We start from the raw sequence: 19,304 nt of genomic DNA, 5'->3' as shown, positions 1-19,304 counted from the left end.
GGAAAGAAAGTGGGGCAAGTGTGGAAGACGGGGACACATGGTCAGCCGCTAAGGCACTTGACCCACTGCCATTCTGTATAAATGTATGTTTTCAGTAGCGCAACAAAGCCTCGTGCTTCTCAGCACCTTCCACCTGAATCTGGTCTGCCAGGATCTCTGTGTAATGATAGTAAATGTGTATTGTGTGAAGTGTTGTCACAGCGGCTGCTAACACTGATGTAATGTTGATGACAGTGCACTTGTTCCATTGGTGAAGGGAAGCATAAGAGTGCATTGAGGGTAAGGCCTAGATGATCATTTCTCAGTGCAAATATGACGTAGTATTGCATTAGGTTAACTGATGTGGGAAGGCCCATCCTCCCTGCGTGGGACCACTCACTGGACTGGGATCCTGGTATATAGAAAGGATGTCAAGATGTTTATCACAGCAAGAAGAAAGGAAGCTGAGGTGCTGAGTTCGGTGGTCTGTACCTTCCCCCTCACCTGTACTTTGTAACACTCAAATCCCACTGTCATATGATTACAGAGGAAAGTATAGCCTAAGGATGCTTGAGTACCAAAAACACAAAAGGGCAAGGCAAAGACAAACCCAAAAAAGCATAAAACTCTTCATTTGTGTAAGCATCATTTTTTTCCCCTGATTTTGTTAAAGCCAAATGAAATTGCTAAATATTCTGTTGTGGTCCCTGATCCCCATCCTACTCCCAGAGTGGATATCATTAATTAATTATATGGCATTTAATTTATAATATAGTAATTATAGTTAAATATAAGCAATATTACTATATTCTATATTATGTATTATAGCATATTAATGATATAATAGTTCTCCAAGTTCATTTTAAATAGAGGCTCAGAATAATTCACATATCATGCTATAAACAGCTATTACCAATTCTTCAGAGATGATACCAACAGTAAAATTAGTTTTGTGCCTTTTCTAAAATGATTTTTGTAATTACTCTGGCAAATTTATTGGCTAGAAACAGAATGCATATTCTAGAAAAAATCTGTTTTGCAATTACACTGCACTATGTATCAATTATAGAGATAAATCCATACAATGAAATATGTCCCTTTTGAAACACTTTAGTGGAGTAAATACTTTCTTGATCTTTAATTTCATAAGAAGGAGCCCTATTAGGAAAGAAACTTTTAGGAATATTTGGGATTTCACCTACAGAAAATTTTAAATAACTATATCCATGAGTATATTTGAATAAAGAATCAATACAATAATCTACATATGTTTTATTAAAATTTCTCATAAGTATGGAAGATGGAGCACATGATAAGCTGCTAACATCATTAATATAAAATACTACTAATGGAAGTCACAGGAAATAATCTATATTGAATTTTTTAACTAGCAGTATGAATCTTGTTTTACTTACAAAACATTAAAATACAAAGAAATATTAGGATTGACATTTAAAAATGAATTCACTCTCATTTTGGTTAGTTAATTTTCAGGAAGGGTGTGAAGACAGTTCACTGGAAAAGACTTGCCTTTTTAATAAATAGTACTGGCACAACTAGACATCTACATGCAAGGGGGTAGAGTTTGATTCCCACCTTATACAAACTTTGAAAAACATGCCAGAGACTTAGATGTGAGAGCTGAAGACATACAGTCTGTGGAAGTAAACATGGGAATATTTGGTAACTTTGAGTTAAAATAGAACAAAGCTAAACTCCTCAGATAAGAAAAAGCATACATGGCAAAATAAATACAATGGATTTCAAAAAACTTAAAAAATATTACTTTGCTTGAAAGAACTCCATTAAGAAGTGAAAAGAGACTCAAGTGTTAGTATAAAAGACATTTAAAGAATGAATAGATATTTCTCCAGTGAAATACCAATGGCCAAAAAGTACATGGGAAGATTCTCATTATTAGCCATTAACAATGTTACTATTTCAAGTACTGTTGCCTACAGACAATAAACAAGTTCTGTGGTGGAGGTAGAGAAATTGGAATCTTTTTTTTTTTTTTTTTGGTGTTGCTAGGACGTACAATGGCAATTTTTTTTGTTTCCAGTGATTTTTATATTGCTTTAAGTATCAGAAAACAATATGGAAGGTTATTTATTTTTTCTTTTATTGGATATTTTTATTTACATTTTGAATGTTATTCCCTTTCACAATTTCCCAAACATAAACCTCCTATGCCATCTCCCTCCCTTTCTTCTATAAGAGTGCTCCCCTCCCCATCCACATCCCTTTCCCACACCACCTACATTCCCCTCCAATGGGGGTCCAACCTTAGCAGGACCAAGGCCTTCTCCTTCCATTGGAGCCCAATAGGGCCATCCTCTGCTACATATGCAGCTAGAGCCATGGGTCAGTCCATGTATAGAGTTTGGTTAGTGCTTTAGTCCCTGGAAGCTCTGGTTGGTTGGAAGTGTTGTTCCTATGGGGTTTCAAACTCATTCAGCTCTTTCAATCCTTTCTCTAGTTTCTCCAAGGGGGGTTCTGTTCTAAGTTCAATGGTTTGCTAGAAGAATTTGCCTCTGTATTTGACATGCTCTTGTTGTGTCTCTCAGGAGACATCTATACCAGGTTCCTGTCAGCATGCACTCCTTTTTTTTTTTTTTTTATTAACTTGAGTATTTCTTATATACATTTCGAGTGTTATTCCCTTTCCCGGTTTCCAGGCAAACATCCCCCTCCCCCCTCCCCTTCCTTATGGGTGTTCCCCTCCCAACCCTCCCCCCATTGCCTCCCTCCCCCCAACAGTCTAGTTCACTGGGGGTTCAGTCTTAGCAGGACCCAGGGCTTCCCCTTCCACTGGTGCTCTTACTAGGATATTAATTGCTATCTATGAGGTCAGAGTCCAGGGTCAGTCCATGTATAGTCTTTAGGTATTGGCTTAGTCCCTGGAAGCTCTGGTTGCTTGGCATTGTTGTACATATGGGGTCTCGAGTCCCTTCAAGCTCTTCCAGTTCTTTCTCTGATTCCTTCAACGGGGGTCCTATTCTCAGTTCAGTGGTTTGCTGCTGGCATTTGCCTCTGTATTTGCTGTATTCTGGCTGTGTCTCTCAGGAGCGATCTACATCCGGCTCCTGTCGGTCTGCACTTCTTTGCTTCATCCATCTTGTCCAATTGGGTGGCTGTATATGTATGGGCCACATGTGGGGCAGGCTCTGAATGGGTGTTCCTTCAGTCTCTGTTTTAATCTTTGCCTCTCTCTTCCCTGCCAAGGGTATTCTTGTTCCCCTTTTAAAGAAGGAGTGAAGCATTCACATTTTGATCATCCGTCTTGAGTTTCATTTGTTCTAGGCATCTAGGGTAATTCAAGCATTTGGGCTAATAGCCACTTATCAGTGAGTGCATACCATGTATGTCTTTCTGTGATTGGGTTAGCTCACTCAGGATGATATTTTCCACTTCCAACCATTTGCCTACGAATTTCATAAAGCCGTTGTTTTTGATAGCTGAGTAATATTCCATTGTGTAGATGTACCACATTTTCTGTATCCATTCCTCTGTTGAAGGGCATCTGGGTTCTTTCCAGCTTCTGGCTATTATAAATAAGGCTGCAATGAACATAGTGGAGCACGTGTCTTTTTTATATGTTGGGGCATCTTTTGGGTATATGCCCAAGAGAGGTATAGCTGGATCCTCAGGCAGTTCAATGTCCAATTTTCTGAGGATCCTCCAGACTGATTTCCAGAATGGTTGTACCAGTCTGCAATCCCACCAACAATGGAGGAGTGTTCCTCTTTCTCCACATCCTCGCCAGCATCTGCTGTCACCTGAGTTTTTGATTTTAGCCATTCTCACTGGTGTGAGGTGAAATCTCAGGGTTGTTTTGATTTGCATTTCCCTTATGACTAAAGATGTTGAACATTTCTTTAGGTGTTTCTCAGCCATTCGGCATTCCTCAGCTGTGAATTGTTTGTTTAGCTCTGAACCCCATTTTTTAATAGGGTTATTTGTCTCCCTGCGGTCTAACTTCTTGAGTTCTTTGTACGAAATTGGAATCTTTAATCATTGTTACTGGAAAGATAAAATGGTAGGACCACTTTGGAAAACAGTTCAGTAGTTTCTGAGAACACCAGCCCTTGAGTTACCATTTGTATCAGCAATTCCACTGCTAGGGCTACAAACCCACAGCACATATGTCCATAAATTGCTCACGCTAGTGCTTGGAGCAGCACTGTACAATTCAACACTATACAAACAGCAGAATCATATAATTAAGTGTAAATAAAAAGCTGAAACAGCCCAAATGTCCATCAGTTGATCAACAAATAATAGGTATGGCATATCCATAGAGTAGAACGTTCAGCAACAAAGAAACAAATATTTCTGTCACATGCAACATAGATGAGCCTCAAAAACACTATGCTGGGAGCGGGGGAGGTGCTATTAATCATCACCTGAAGTACAAAGTAACATATTAATCCTGTTTAACAGCCAAAAATCCTCAAAGAAATGGAGTTGCTGACTGCCACATAAGTAATGATGTGGCACTGAAATGTTTTGTTCTCTTATCCGTTCAATTTACTCTTTTACAGTTTTACACATGTATAAAGTGTATCTGAATCAAACCACTCTATTTCCCCTTCCATCCTCCCCATTCTCTCCCCAACAAAAGCCCCTCCCACCCTTGTCCTCTCTTTGTAAAATCAATTTCAATTAGTGCTGCCCAAACTTGCAAGGACATGGGATCATCCACTGGAGCGTGGAAACCTACCAAGACTCGAAAACCCTAATGAACATTCAATTGGAGTAGCTCCTCAGCTTGTGGGCAGGGAGGAGCCTTGGAATTTCCTCCCCTGTTCATACTGAAATGTTGACTAGCTTGATCATGTGTAAGTCTTGTACATGTAGCCATAGCTGCTTCCAGTTCATGAGTACAACCACCACGTCATGTCCAGAAGACAGCATTTCACAGTATTCCTCCCCTTCCTATAGTTCTTACTTCTTTCCCCCTCCCCCTTCCATGTTCCCTGAGCCTTAGATGGAGTGAGGGTGGAGATTTCATTTAGTGCTTCTTCTCAGCTTTATCCAGTTATGAGTCTGCTCATTAAGCGTTGATCATTGGTGAGAGCAGTACTAATCTGTGGCTATAAGCATATATGTTTAAATAATAGTTTGACAACATGGTCCTTTAGCAGAGCAACTGTATTAGGTTCAACCCTAGGCTCTATGAACTCCCTAGCTATGGTAATTTGGTTTTGTTTTGAACAGAGAGTGGTACAATAACTGGTATGAGTTTCCTCTTGGAGAAAACCTCGAATCCAATCAGAAAGAAGTTGGTTATTGTACTGGTTATTCTTAATTATCAAGGTGACACAGAGCCCTGGAGTTAATGGAAGCAGGAGTTGAGGAATTGCCATGGTAAAAAGTTGGCCTGTGATAGGGAGGGGTATTATCTTGATTAGTGACTAAGGCAGGAGGCAGCTTACTCTGTGTGGCACTATCCCAGGGTAGGTGGTCCTGGACTATAAAAGAAAGCTAGCTGGGACGAGAGAGATGGCTCAGTGGTTAAGAGCACTGACTTTCTTCTAAGGTCCTGAGTTCAGTTCCCAGCAGCCACATGGTGGCACACAACAATCCGTAATGGGATCCAATGCCCTCTTCTGGTGTGTCTGACAGCTACAGTATACTCATATAAATAAAATAAATAAATCTTAGAAAGAAAGAAAGAAAGAAAGAAAGAAAGAAGGAAAGAAAGAAAGAAAAGCTAAGTATGAGCCTTTAAGTAAACGAGGAAGCAGTGTCCTAACATGGTTTTTGCTTCAGATTCCTGTTTGAGTTCCCATCCCAACTTTCTTCAGTGATGGACTAAAACTTGAAAGCTGAAATAAACTCTTCCCCATGAATTGCTTTGGTCATGGTCACAACAACAGAAAGGAATCTTAAACAGTTACCCTTTTCTGAACACTCTTGCCATTCATATTGGTGTTCTGTAGAGGAACAAAACTTAAAGAATTAATTCTTCACTGGCATTATAGCCTTCGTCTTCAGGATTCTTCATCCAGTCTCACTGAACAACTATTGGATTCCTGGGCCTTCTCTTAGTAGACTGACATTGTTGGACTAGCTAAACCACACAGACTATAAGCCATTCTAATAAATCCCCTTTATATATACATTCTTTATATATCATATTTATCTTTATATATTGAGTATATTCCACATTCTCCTGGGAACACAGTGAACTCCATCAGAAGCCCAAAGTGGTCAATGGGAATTCTAACAAAACACCATTATCAAAAGCAACTTGGGGTTGAAAAGGTTTAATCTCGTATAACAGTTCATCAAAATCAATGGGGGCAAGAATTTAAGCAGGGCAGGAACCTAGAGGTAAGAGCTGATTAGGAGGTCACAGAGTGGGTGCTGCTTTCTGGCTTGCTCATCATGATTTGTTCAGCATGCTTTCTTATAGATCCCAGGACCACCAGTCCAGGAATGACCTCACTCACAATAAACTAGGCCCTCCCCCATTGACCACTGATTAAGAAAATGCTTTACACTATACATGGACTGACCCTGGAGTCTAACCTCATAGGTAGCAATGAATAGCCTGGTAAGATCACCAGTGAAAGGGGAAGCCCTTGGCCCTGCCAAGACTGAACCCCCAATGAACGTGATTGTTGGGGGGAGGGCGGTAATGGGGGGAGGATGGGGAGGGGAACACCCATAAAGAAGGGGAGGGGGAGGGGCTAGGGGGATGTTGGCCTGGAAACCCGGAAAGGGAACAACATTCGAAATCTAAATAAGAAATACTCAAGTTAATAAAAAAAAAAAAAAAAAGAAAGAAAGAAAGAAAAAAGAAAAAAAATGCTTTACAGGGGATCTTATGGAGACATTATCTCAACCAAGGTTCCCTCCTTTCAGACGACTCTAGTTTTTGTCAAGTTGACATAAAATTAGCCAGCACAACCACCATTCCCAGCCTCTTCAAACTTTCAACGACTAAATGCTGGGTAAGTGTACTATAACTTATACTGAGATTTTCATTTAATAATCCATGTCTTCTGGAAGAATCATTGTCCATCCATGCAAGACACCTCCATTAAAACTCCTTTTTAAGGATTACTTGTTAAAGTTTGCACTCAGTGGGTTGTTTTTTCATACAACCTTAGTTTTGCATCAGCTACTCCCAAACAATTTTCTTTCCTAGATTCTCCATCTTCATGCTTTTCTTAAGTTAGGGTTACTATTACTGTGATAAAACACCATGACCGAAGCATGTTGGGGAGGAAATGCACTTCCACATCATAGTTCATCACTGAAGGAAGGTCAAGAACTCAAAACAGGGCAGGAACCTGGAGGCAGAAGTTGATGCAGAGGCCATGGAGGGGCACTGCTTACTGGTTTGCTCTCATGGCCTACTTACTTCAGCCTGCCTTCCTGTAGAACCCCCAATCCAGGGTAGCCTGGGCCTCCCCACCATTTGCTCATTGAGAAAATGCCCTACAGTCCTATCTGCATACTGTATGGAAGCGTTTTTTTTAAATTGAGGATCCCTCCTTTCAGGTGACTTAAGCTTCTGTCAAATTAGCATAAGACTATCCAACACATTGCTCAAACCTTTAACCACCAGAATTTTCTCCATCCACATTAATATTAATGTGTTCTATCACTACTCAGGCCTCTTCTCCACCCCTGCTCTCCTATACCCATATAGGTTGTTTCTGGCTTCCTGACCTTCACAGACACTCCAAACTAAACATGCAAAACTAAAAGTTTGTAGCTAAGACTCACATATGAGAAAGAATGTGTGATATTTGCCTTTCCGGCCTGGATTATCTCGCTTAGTGTACTTTCTAGTTCCATCAATTCACCTGTAATTTTCATAATGTTATTTTTCTTTGCAGCACTAAAGAGATGTGGCATGTATTAAACAAGAAGGCAGGCAAGGAGAGTGGTGGGGAGTAGGGTAGGAATTGGAGGGAAGGGGATGAGGGGTAGATTTCATCCAAACACATTGTATGTTCGTGTTAATATTAAAATGTTTTTAAAATTCCACTGTGTGACACCCTGACTGAAATATTTGCATGAAGAAATCACATGGTGAATAAAAAAGTAATAATAAAAATAAAATGACTTAAAAAAAGAAGTAAAAAGCAACAAAAAAGAAATCAAACGGTTGGACCAGAAGCGGGAAGGTGAGCAAGGACCCAATCTTGCTTTTCTATGATAATCTTAGAAGTATTGCCTAGTGCTTCCGAGGAACCGCCTTAGCTGCTTCCAAAAGCAGTGTTCCTATTGATCTCCCTCTAGGCCTCGTGTTTTAAAAGTTCTACCTGCACTTGGCATTGTCACACTGGGAAGCACACTTTAACACACAATTCTTCAAAGGCAAGCCATATTCAAGCCATTGTTTACTATAAAACATTGTTCTTAAAAGGTATATAATATCTGTGTACGTACATATGTGTCTATATGTCTGTATATCGTATTTTGTTTATTAATTCATCACCTGATGGACACTAGGCTTGCCTCATTTCCTAGCTATTGTGAATAGAGCAGCAATGCAGATTGATGTGCACGTGTCTCTGTAGTAGGCTATGAAGCCATTTGGTTATATGCTCAGTAATGGAATAGCTGGCTTTCATCTTGGTTCTGAGGTTAGATTTTTCGAGTGACTTCCATGATGGTTTTCACAGTGACTGTTTCAGTTCACTCTCACACTAGAGTCCCTCTTTCCTCACATCCTTACCGACATTTGTTTTCATTTTCTTTTTCTGTTGATAACCAGTTTGTCTAGGCTGAAATAGAATTTCAAACTGGTTTTCATTTGCATTTCCCTGAATGTTGAACACTTCTAAAAATGCTTATTAGTCACTGTCATTCATCCTCTAAGAACTTCTGTTGAGTTCCCTAGCTTGGGGTTGGATTGGATTTTGTTTTGTTTTGTTTTTTGTTTGTTTGGTTGGTTTTTTTTGTGATATTAAGTTTCTTGAGTTCTTTGCAGATTCTAGATACTAACTCCTTGTCAGATGTATAACTACAAAAGATTTTTCTCCCATTCTGTAGGCTGTCTCTTTCTGCATCTGACAATTTCATAAGGTCCCCTTTATTGATTGTTGGCTTTATTTTCCTAGTGACTAGAAGTCTATTCCGAACGTCTTTACTTATAGCTGTATGTTTTTTAAGATTTATTTATTTTAATGTTATATGTGGAGGCGTTTTGCATGTAAGCCTGTGCACCACATCCATGCATTGGCTGCAGGAGCCAGCAGAGGGTGTCGCATGCTCTGCAGTTGGAGTAGCAGATAGTTGTTAGCTGCTGTGTGGGTGCTGGGAATCAAACTTGGGTCCTCTGGAAGGGCAGCCAGTGCTCTTAACCACTGCACCATCTCTCTAGCCTTTGTCCGTGTCTATATCTTAAAACATACTTCCTGCTTTTTCTGCTAATAGTTTATAATGGCGACCTCATATTCAGGTTCCTGGTCCTGGTTCCTGGTCCATTTGGAACTTAGTTTTGTGCAGGGCAAAAGATAAGGATCTAGTTTTCACTCTTCTGCACGCAGATACCCAGCTCTCATTGTACCTTTTGTTGAGACCATTGTCGTCTCTTCCGTCTGTGTATGGCATCTTTTCAAACATTATGTGGTGTAGTTGCGTGTTCTTTCTATCTGGATTCTCTGCTCTATTTAATTGACTTACATGTCTGTTTTGTGCTGATACCATGATGTTTTTATTACCACTGCTCTATCATATAATTTGAAAGCAACAGTGGTGCTGCCCCAGGCACTGTTCCTTTGACTTGGAATTGCCTTGGCTCTCCCAATAGCCAAGGTCTTTGGGATGCCATATGAATCCTAAGATTTTTTTCCATATTTCTGGTGAATAATTGAATTAGTATTTAGGTGGGATTGCATCATATATGTAAATAGCTTTCGATAAGATGGCCATTTTTACTCTTATTAATTCTGCCAATACAGGAGCATGGGACATCGTTTCATCTTCTAGTCTCTTCTTCAATTTCTACCTTCAGTTTTCATGATAGAGGTATTTCACATCCTTGGATTGGTTTATTCCAAGTTTGTTTGTTTTGTAGGGAGACTATCTCTCAGTATGCTGGTCATTGGTACATAGGGAGCCTACTGATTTCTGTATGTCTGTGTTGTGTCCTGCCACTTTGCTGAAAATGTCGATTGATTCTAAGAGTTTTCTGATAGACTCATTAGGGTCCCTTATGTATAGAATCATTTCATCTGCAGTTATAGATACGTCAACTTCTTTGTTTCCTACATGTATCCCTTTCATTTCTTGTTTCTTCTTGCTCTAGCTGAGAATTCCAGAACTACACTGAATAATAATAGTGGATGGCAGTTGTTCCTTGTTCCTGAAAATTGTTGGTATGTTTGGTGCTACTTTGTAGGTTCTGATATGCTTTTCTAGATTTGTTGAGATAAAAGCACCATTCTTTCTTTAACATGGCATAGGAGACATCTCCAGTAGTGGTCAGCAAAAAAAGCTACTAGTAGTTTTGATGTACAACTCTCATAAGTGAATTTAATCATTACTGAAAGTTTCTAAGTAGTACAACTGTTTGGATCTTGAGTTCAAGAATAATTTTTCTTAATTAAAAATAGAATTAATAAGCCCCATTGTCCCCGTGTCTTTGGTGTGGGTGAATCTAGGGCTGCAGATAAGGAAATGTACACAATGCTCTCTCAGTCTGGGGCAGAGTGGTATATTGCACTAGGAGTCCTGATTTGTACAAAGATGAATGCCAAGGTACATGGTTCTTTCCAATAGACTGGGAGACAGAAATAGTCTTGGATCCTGCAGAGAAACGTACATAAATTCTCAGGATTTAAGCAGGCAGTAAAGGAAAACTGAACTGTGGAATGTTTCTGAAACTGACTACAACTATGGAGAGCATAGCGGCCCCGGTAAGAAGGCTAAAGGTACCTTGTTCCAGAAGAGAACAGGGAGGACTTTGAACCCAGGTGAGCAGGTGGCCTTTCTGTATGTGTATGATATGTGTGCCCTGCCCTCAAAGGTAAGAGAGGGGTATTGGATTACCTAGAGCTAGAGTTACAGACTGTTTGAAGCTCTCTGAGATTGGTGCTAGGAACTAAACGTGTTCTCTAGAAGAGCAGTGTGGGTGCTTAAGACCGAACAATCTCCCTAGAGTCTTAACTTTTTATGTCTGGGTACTTATGTGGGAGCAAGGGAGGGGAATTACCAGGACACCTGAAAGGAAGTCATGGGCAGGGAAAAATTACTTTCAGCAAAAATGTATTCAATACCTGATCGTGGTAGCATACACTTTAATTCCAGTACTTGGGAGGCAGAGGCAGGTAGCTGTCTGAGTTCAAGACCAGTGTGCTCTGCAGAGTGAGATCTAGGACAACCAGAGCTACACAGAGAAACACTGTCTTAAAAAACAAACAAAAAAGTTATTCTATAGAAAAATCTTAGTTCTAGTATTTATGGTTTATTTAAAACCTAAAAGGTCATGATGAATTAGCAGAAACTAAACATTTATGAGAAATCTTAAATTCCTGATTACGTTGTGTTAACATTCCTGTTTAAATTTACTCTAAAGGTGGCTGGAGAGATGGCTCAGTGACTAAAAGCACTTGCTATTATTTCACAGGAGCTGGGCACCCTCTGGCATTCCACAACCATCTGTAATTAGAATTCCTGGGAATCTGATAACCCTTTTTGGCCTTTGTGGGCATCAGGCACACACATGGTACACACAATACATGTAAACAAAACAGACACACAGAGAAAGTTAAAATGAACTGGGGCTGGAGATGCAGTTCAGTGGTTAAGAGCTTGTACTGCTCTTGTATAGGACTTGGGTTCATTTTCCACCACCCATATCAGTCACCTCACAATTACCTGTAACTCCAGTTCTGGGGGATCTAATTCACTCTGCCTTCCTTGGGCACATGTGCAGAAGCTAAATTGGCTCCAGAGAGCCAAGACGCTAAAAGATTTTAGCAGAAACAGACTAGAAAAAAGGTTCTCAACCTTTCTAATGTTGTTGTTATCCTTTAAACAGTGTCTTGTGTTCAGGTAACCCCAACCATAAAATTATTTTATTGTTATGTCATAAATGTAATTTTGCTACTGTTATAATTGTAATGTAAATATCTGATATGCAGGATGTCTGATATGTGACCCTAAAAAGGATCACAGCCCACAAGCTCACAGGTTGGGAATCACTGACCTACACAGATGCCTTAGTTAGGGTTTTATTGCTATGAAGACCATGACCAAGGTAACTCTTATAAAGGACAACATTTAATTGTATTGGCTTACAGTTTCGGCGTTTCAGTCCATTATCATCATGGCAGGAGGCATGGCAGACTTGGTGCTGGAGGAGCCAAGAGTTCTACATCTTGATCTGCAGGCAGCCAGGAGGAGGCTCTCTTCCATACTGGGCAGAGCTTTAACACTAGAAGAGACGCAGAACCAGCCTACACAGTGACACTGTAACTTTAATTTTTTTCAAGTCCTAGTTTAATGATGGTTTTTTAAATGCTTTAACCTTCCTTGTAACCCAGCACCCACCAGGTAGTGGCCCAGAAAGGATACGATGGAAGTGAACCTGTTTAGAAATGTCCTTTGGAACACCTCTGTCTGTGTTGTCTGGAAATCAGCAGTTCAGGTCCCAGGTCAGCAGGCAGCAGCAGCTGGATCCACTCGCAAACCCCTCATGGATACACCAGGAGTCCAGTTCGGTAGAGTTGGGCTAGCAACAGCAGTGACATGACCTAGCAGAGACAGCCAGGCCTCAGCCTCTGCTCAAGTCAGCAGGAGGGACTGGCATGAACACCAGAAGTTGTCAGCTGTGCCTCTCTCAGAAAAGTGAAGATCAGCAAAGACCTGAGACCCACACGCATTATACAACTAGCTGTAGCAGCAGGCCAAGCTCTGTCCCCATCACTCTATAGAGTCCTATTTATACCCTCCAAACATCATATGTCCTTCATGGACCTTGCCTCAGCACAGCTCTTGCCTCAGCCTGGCTCTTGCCCCGGCTCATGCATCCAATCAGCCTGAGTCCTTGGAAGCAACAGCAAGCTGCGGCACACCACTAGAAGTGTTTTGGTGTGTTTCTCTCCAGGGCATCCAACAAATGTAGCTCAACTAAGCAAAGTAAGGAGGATCAATGTGGGTATTGTTAGCAGAGAATCCTTCATCATGTGTCCTTTCACAAGCTTGCTGTAGCAGAACATGTCTCCTGTGTCTGCTTCAGTTCCTTCATGAGTCTGCCTTAGACTTTCATACCTGTGTGCACTTTAACAAAACACTCCTTCATGTGTTTGCCCCAGCAAAACACCATCCAAACGACTCTCCAAAGAGCCCTTAAGTTTCCACTTCACCCACACTTCCTCCAACAAGGCCATACCTGTTTCAATAAGGACCACACCTCCTAACAGTACCACTTCTCACGGTCCATGAATATTCAGACTACCAGAAGAGACATAGCCACCTTTGCTACAGGACCCTGCTAATGTCTTTTGGAGACTGTTCCTCACTGACATTGAAGACAACTTTCCACAATGATCAAGGGGCTTTTGACTGCTGTAACACAGGCAGAGGAAGAGTCTTTATTTCTTTATTCTTTGAAAACTTCATATGCATATATAATGTATTTTAACTACCCATTTCTAGAGATGGGTTTAAGAAACTCCAGCCCCTTCTGAGGTCAAAGGGTTTATCTAATTTTGATATGATAAAATAGTGGCTTATTTTCTGTTGACTACACATCAGACTATATTACAACTGCAACAAGAAATCTCAGAAGGACATATGTGTGTGTATATATATACTTGTATATATAAACACATATATGTATACATATTCAGATATATATACAGATATATATACAGATATATGTATTATGTTATATTATATTATAAATATATTATATATTACATGTTACATATGTATTCAGAAGTAAGTGTAACATGTGAATTTAATTCAGAATTGGCCCCACCTTCAGCAGCTCTGGGGACAGAAAGGAAATATTTTTTAATTACCATGAGGTTATAGTCATCTTCGCCTGGAATGAGAATGACTACAGTCCCAATGACCCTGAGCACCCAAGCACAGGACAAGTTCTGGAGACAAAATGGACTCTGGGTACCCTCTGTGACTGTTTGAATAAAAAGGGCCCCCATAAGTTCATATGGAGTATCACGATTAGGAAGTGTGATATTGTTGGACTAGTTATGGCTTTATTGGAGGAAGTATGTTACTAGGGCAAGTTCTTTGAGGTCTCAGAAAGTCAAAGTTCTGTGCCAGGTTCAGTGGCTGACAGTCACCTGCTGCCTGTGGATCCAGATGTAGAACTCTCAGGTACCTGTCCAGCACCATGTTTCCCTGCATGCCACCATGTTTCCCACCATTTTGATAATGGACTGAACCCCTGAGATGGGTTCGAGAAACTCCAGCCCCTTCTGTAAGCCAGCCCGAATGAAATGTTTTCCTTTATAAAACTTGTTATGGTCATGATGTCTCTTCACAGCAATAAGACCCAAAATAAGACACCCACATTGATTATTTCTTGGCAGGGTTCCATCCTTGACTGCTCAGAAGTGAGGGTTTAGTTTCCTAGTGCTGACTAGGAAAAACTGCGAAGTATCATTTCTCCACTCCTGGGTAAGAGGACTTGAGCTAAGAAATTGCACCCCAGAGGTTGATTCTAGCTGGATTTTATAAAAGGGTTGGGTACAGGAGACAAAACTCTGGAGAGATGTAGAGGGTGTTTCTGATGCTCCGATCAGGGATGGATGCTGAAGGTCCTATTCTCCAGTGGTTCTTGATCGACCAATAAAGATACTAGTGGCTAATGGCTGGGTTGAAGAAGCAGAAATTCCAGGTTCCTGCAGGCTGTCTAGCAGATGTAACGGGAGGAAAGAGGATTTGCCATGCTTCATAGGGAAAGAAAGTCACCAGCCATGTGCGAATCTTGAGGGAAGTGGCCATTGGATGTTTCCATGATTGGGCCTGGGGTAGCAGGTGGAAGATTAGAAACACAGCTAAGCTGAGGGTAGATTTAAAGGTGTTGAGCTGGGAGTGAAAGGAAGGACATGCTAGCTGAGGAAGGCTTAGAAGAGCCCAACCACTGAGCTAAAAGCATATTAACAATAAGCTAGTGTGTGTGTGTGTGTGTGTGTGTGTGTGTGTGTGTGTGTGTGTGTGTGTGTGTGTGTGTTTCATCCAAGAATCTAGAGTGGCTCCTGGGCAGGTGCATGAGGGTGTCTAGCTGGGAACACGGACCTTAAAAATGGGTAGTAGAAACTATATGCCACAAGGAGAAAATGGTAACGGGATGCCCCTGTGAGCAGCTATTGCTTAAGTCACCACAAGTTCTGTCCATGTGACAGGTGCTAGGGAGAAGCACAGGAAGCATAACTAGGAAGAAAGAGCTGTTCCTTGAAGTAGAATCCTGCTTTGTTACTTTCATTTTATTTTTGGCTTTGCCTTGGATCATAGCATCCGTGGCTTTATGCAATATTTTTATTCCCAGGAGCTAATGGGCTTGATGGGCTTGAAATTCTTGTCCAGTCCATACACAGGAGTAACACCACTTGGCAGCTTTAGAGGGTCTTCATAGAGAAACTCTCTATATGTATGGTGATGACAAAGAAATTGTTGCCATGGGCCATAATCAGGGATCGTTTCTACTTCTTTGATCAATTTCTTCATTCCAGAAGGACCATGCTCTGGCGATAGTGTCCTCAATGCTTCCTCATGCTGTGAAAGGGATACTTGGGATTCATAGGAGGTGGGGGATATCACAAAAAACAAACAAACAAACAAACAAACAAACCAACCAGACCTTTACCTGTGCTTCTCCATGCTCAGAAGCAGTTTCTGCTTGGTCAAGTCCTGTCAGACCACCACAGCGCTGCTCATTGAGACACCAGGTCCTTGCCACTGGCAGTCACATCTGGTCAATGGCATCCAGCACTGCCTAGAAGGTCAGGATTGCTCTTCGTTGCACAGAGGTGAAACAGCAAATTGATAGCCAGCATCTTACAACACACGGTCAGGTCTTCATTGCTCCTATTGGCCCCTACTAAAGAAGCATTCCACAGCTTTCAGGCACCCTCGCCACACTGGGTAAGCAGCAGCTTGTAGGCAGCCATGGCTGTAACTGTGGTGGTCGAAGCTATTTGGAGCATCATGTTTTGAGAATCACTATGTGTTTCTTGTTTCATTGGGGGTTTGCTGTTTGCTGAGTAGTGTCTCATGATATAAATAAGCTGTGATTTGTTTATCCATTGACCCATGACTAGACAGTTGAGCTGTTTCCATGATAGTATCACAGAGTAGTTTCTACATTAAAAAAACCCACTAACAAACAAAACCCCAAACACTTATTTTTCTCAGATTCAACTCGTTCTCACTTCCAAATTCCAGTCAATTTCTGTTTTGTTTTGTTTTTTTAACTAAATAACAGAATATACCATGATTGTGATTAGACAGTACTCACTCTTTTCAAATGGTTCTTCTTCACTTAGCAATATGCATGTAAAGTTCATCCATGTGATTTTATAATGAATGTCTTTCCGTGTGTGTGTGTGCGTGCGTGCGTGCATGCGTGCATGTGTGTATTGGAGGAGTAATTGAGAATTTAACTCTGGGCCTCACACATGCTGGGCAAGGACTCTGCCACTGAGCTATATCCAACCCTTTTTATTTTCTCTTACTTTGAAACAGGGTATCTTTTTTATGATCTTCCTGACTTACCCTTTTCTGTAGCTGGGATCATGGGCCTCCGCTACAATGCCTTATGGGTTTCCTTTTTTGCCCCTGAGTAAGTTCCTTTTAGGAACAGGCCAGCTTGTTTATCTGTTTACTAGATAAAAGGCATCTTGTTTGCTTTCAGTTTGGGACAGTTCTGAATCATCGCTATAATTATTTGTGTGTGAGTTTCTGTGTGCACATAATTTTCAAATCAGATGCGTGCACAGGAGCACAATTGCTGCATCATGTAATGAAACGTACTGGGCTCTTCGGCAACTTAAAGGATTTATCCAAACTGCCTTCCAATAAACTGCACCATCATTTGCTCCAACCAGCGTGAGAGACTCCTGTCTGCATCGTCGGTAATGGTTTTAAATGTTAATAATTTGAGTCAATGTGGAGTAGTGTCTTACTATTTCCATTTAAGGTTCCCTCATGATAAATGTCCACAGCATCCTTTCATTAGCTTGTCACCTATGTATTCTCTTTGGTGTTTAAAAAATGTTTTCAGATCTTTGCTTCCATGCAGCTTTTAAACAGGTTGCCATTTTGAAAGCTGAATCCTTTTTTTCTCCCTTGTTTCTTTGCAGTGGGACACACACGTGTGGAGGTAGGTGGGCAGCTTTTGGGAGTTCGTTCTTTTCTTCTGCTGTGTGGGCTCCAGAGACTTAACTCAGCTCTCAGGCTTGGCAGTTAGCTCCAAGCTGGATCCTTTTGGCTTGGGTTCACATTGTGTCGCTCAGGCTAGTCTTGAACTTCTGGGTGTAAATGATGCAGTGTCTCAGCCATCAGCGTAGCCGAGACTACCGGCATGCACCACCATGCCAGACGGTATGCTTTCGTCATTGGGTTTTAAGGTTTTGTATATCTTGGATTTAAAATCTTTATCAGGTATGTGTTTTACAAATAGTTTTCCCAGTCTCATCTTTCAATGCCTTTTGTGAACAGAAGTTTTAAATTTTCACAAAGTGCAACAGTGCTTTTCTTTCATGGACCATGTTTTGATGTATTTAAAATCCATCGCCAGAGAGTTGGAGAAATGTCCCATCTGTTAAGAGCACGTTTCTTCCAGAGGACTGGGATTTGGTTCCTAGCACTCACATAGTGGCTTACAACCTAATAGTCTTCTCCACTGACAACATACGCCAATTCAAACAGAATTAAAAGAGAAAAAGGCAGGTCTATTTGGGAATGGCTCCTGAGTGAGTTCACCAACCTCAGGGGGTCCAGCAAGCTCAGGGGATGATACCACTGGGAGAAGTCACAGCATAGGCTACGGTGGGAACTGTTGGTGAAGGAAAATAACCTGTCTGCATACACTGGGCTTGTGCACACCAGGTATGGTCACATAAGGCAGGGATTTGGGTGACTGGTGGTTTCAGGGGAGGGAGTTGCAACAGTTGTCAAGAATGTGGAACTGAGTTTTTTTTTCTTTTTTTTCGGAGCTGGGGACTGAACCCAGGGCCTTGTGCTTCCTAGGCAAGCGCTCTATCACTGAGCTAAATCCCCAACCCAAAACTGAGTTTTTGACACCTTTTTTTCTTTCCTGAGCGAGTGGAGTTGGAGAGAGAGGAAGGAATGGAGTTTACAGGAGCATGTGGGGATTGGGGGTAGGAGGCAAGCTGGAGGCCCCAACCAAACACAACCATCTATAACTGCAATTTCAGGGGACCTAATGCCATCTTCTGGCCTCTGTAGGTAACACACACACACACACACACACACACACACACACACACACACACACACGGTACATACATGCAGGCAAAATTCATACAAATAAATAAACCTAGAAGAAAATTTTTAAAAATTAAAAAAGCCCTATCATTGAATTTATCGAGGACTCTCCTGTGTTCTCCCTGATAGTTTTTATAGCATTGAACTTCAGATGCAGGTGTAGACTACATCTTTAATGAATTTTTGAAAGCTGTATAAGAATGACTCATTTTGTTTTGTTTTGTTTTGTTTTGTTTTGTTTTGAGACAGGGTTTCTTTGTGTACCCTTGGCTGTCCTGAAACTCACTCTGTGGCCAGGCTGGCCTCAAGCTCATAAAGATGCACCTGCCTCTACCTCCAGAGCTCTGGGATTAAAGGTTAAGAGCCGCCACTGCTAGGCTAGTTTTAATATTTTATTTTCAACCCTTTGCTAGTATTTAGAAACACATTGATTTTTATTTTTATTAGGTTAGTTTTCTGACAATTTTATACATTACATATACTGCATTCTGGTTTATCTGTCCCTGTCTTTTCTTAGCTCTCTTCTACCCCTCTCTGTTCCTTCTTATCTATTCCTTCCCCAGTTTCATGGTGTTATTGTTGTGTCGAACTCATTTAGTTTAACCAGAGCTCTCCGGGTGACTAACCAGAGCCTGATGGGGCCATTAGTGCTACACAACTGAAGGTACTTGCCCTTTCCCAGAATTTATCTATAGGAAGCTCTTCATCAGTGAGAAGTAGGGCTCCCTGAGTCCATCTTCCATTCTCGCCTGGCTCCTAACGAGTCCTGTCTTGTGCAGATCCAGTGCAAACATCCAGAGTGTAGGGGACTTTGTAACTCTTCTCCCTCTATTCTGGCGATTACATTTTTTTCCACCATCTTTTCTACAGTGTTC

General features: G+C 41.1%; 1 long non-coding RNA gene and 1 pseudogene across 1 annotated transcript in view; both read right to left on the bottom strand.

Moving 5' to 3' along the window:
- Positions 1 to 2,078: 2,078 nt before the first annotated feature.
- The window catches only part of LOC148000192 (uncharacterized), a 29,881-nt gene continuing 12,655 nt past the window's right edge, over positions 2,079 to 19,304 (bottom strand). Inside the window, exons 2-4 of the long non-coding RNA XR_015641696.1 lie at positions 12,539 to 12,704; positions 12,250 to 12,385; positions 2,079 to 4,002 (exon numbers count right to left, since the gene is read on the bottom strand). This is a non-coding gene — a long non-coding RNA (uncharacterized LOC148000192). The remainder of the gene's footprint in view (positions 4,003 to 12,249; positions 12,386 to 12,538; positions 12,705 to 19,304) is intronic.
- Pgam1-ps5 (phosphoglycerate mutase 1, pseudogene 5) lies at positions 15,460 to 16,091 on the bottom strand (annotated as a pseudogene).

This window comes from Rattus norvegicus, chromosome 17 (assembly GCF_021556685.1).
Source record: "Rattus norvegicus strain SHRSP/BbbUtx chromosome 17, alternate assembly SHRSP_T2T, whole genome shotgun sequence".
Taxonomy (NCBI): domain Eukaryota; kingdom Metazoa; phylum Chordata; class Mammalia; order Rodentia; family Muridae; genus Rattus; species Rattus norvegicus.
The sequence above is the reverse complement of the archived record's forward strand: the minus strand, read 5'-3'. Positions and strand labels throughout refer to the sequence as shown.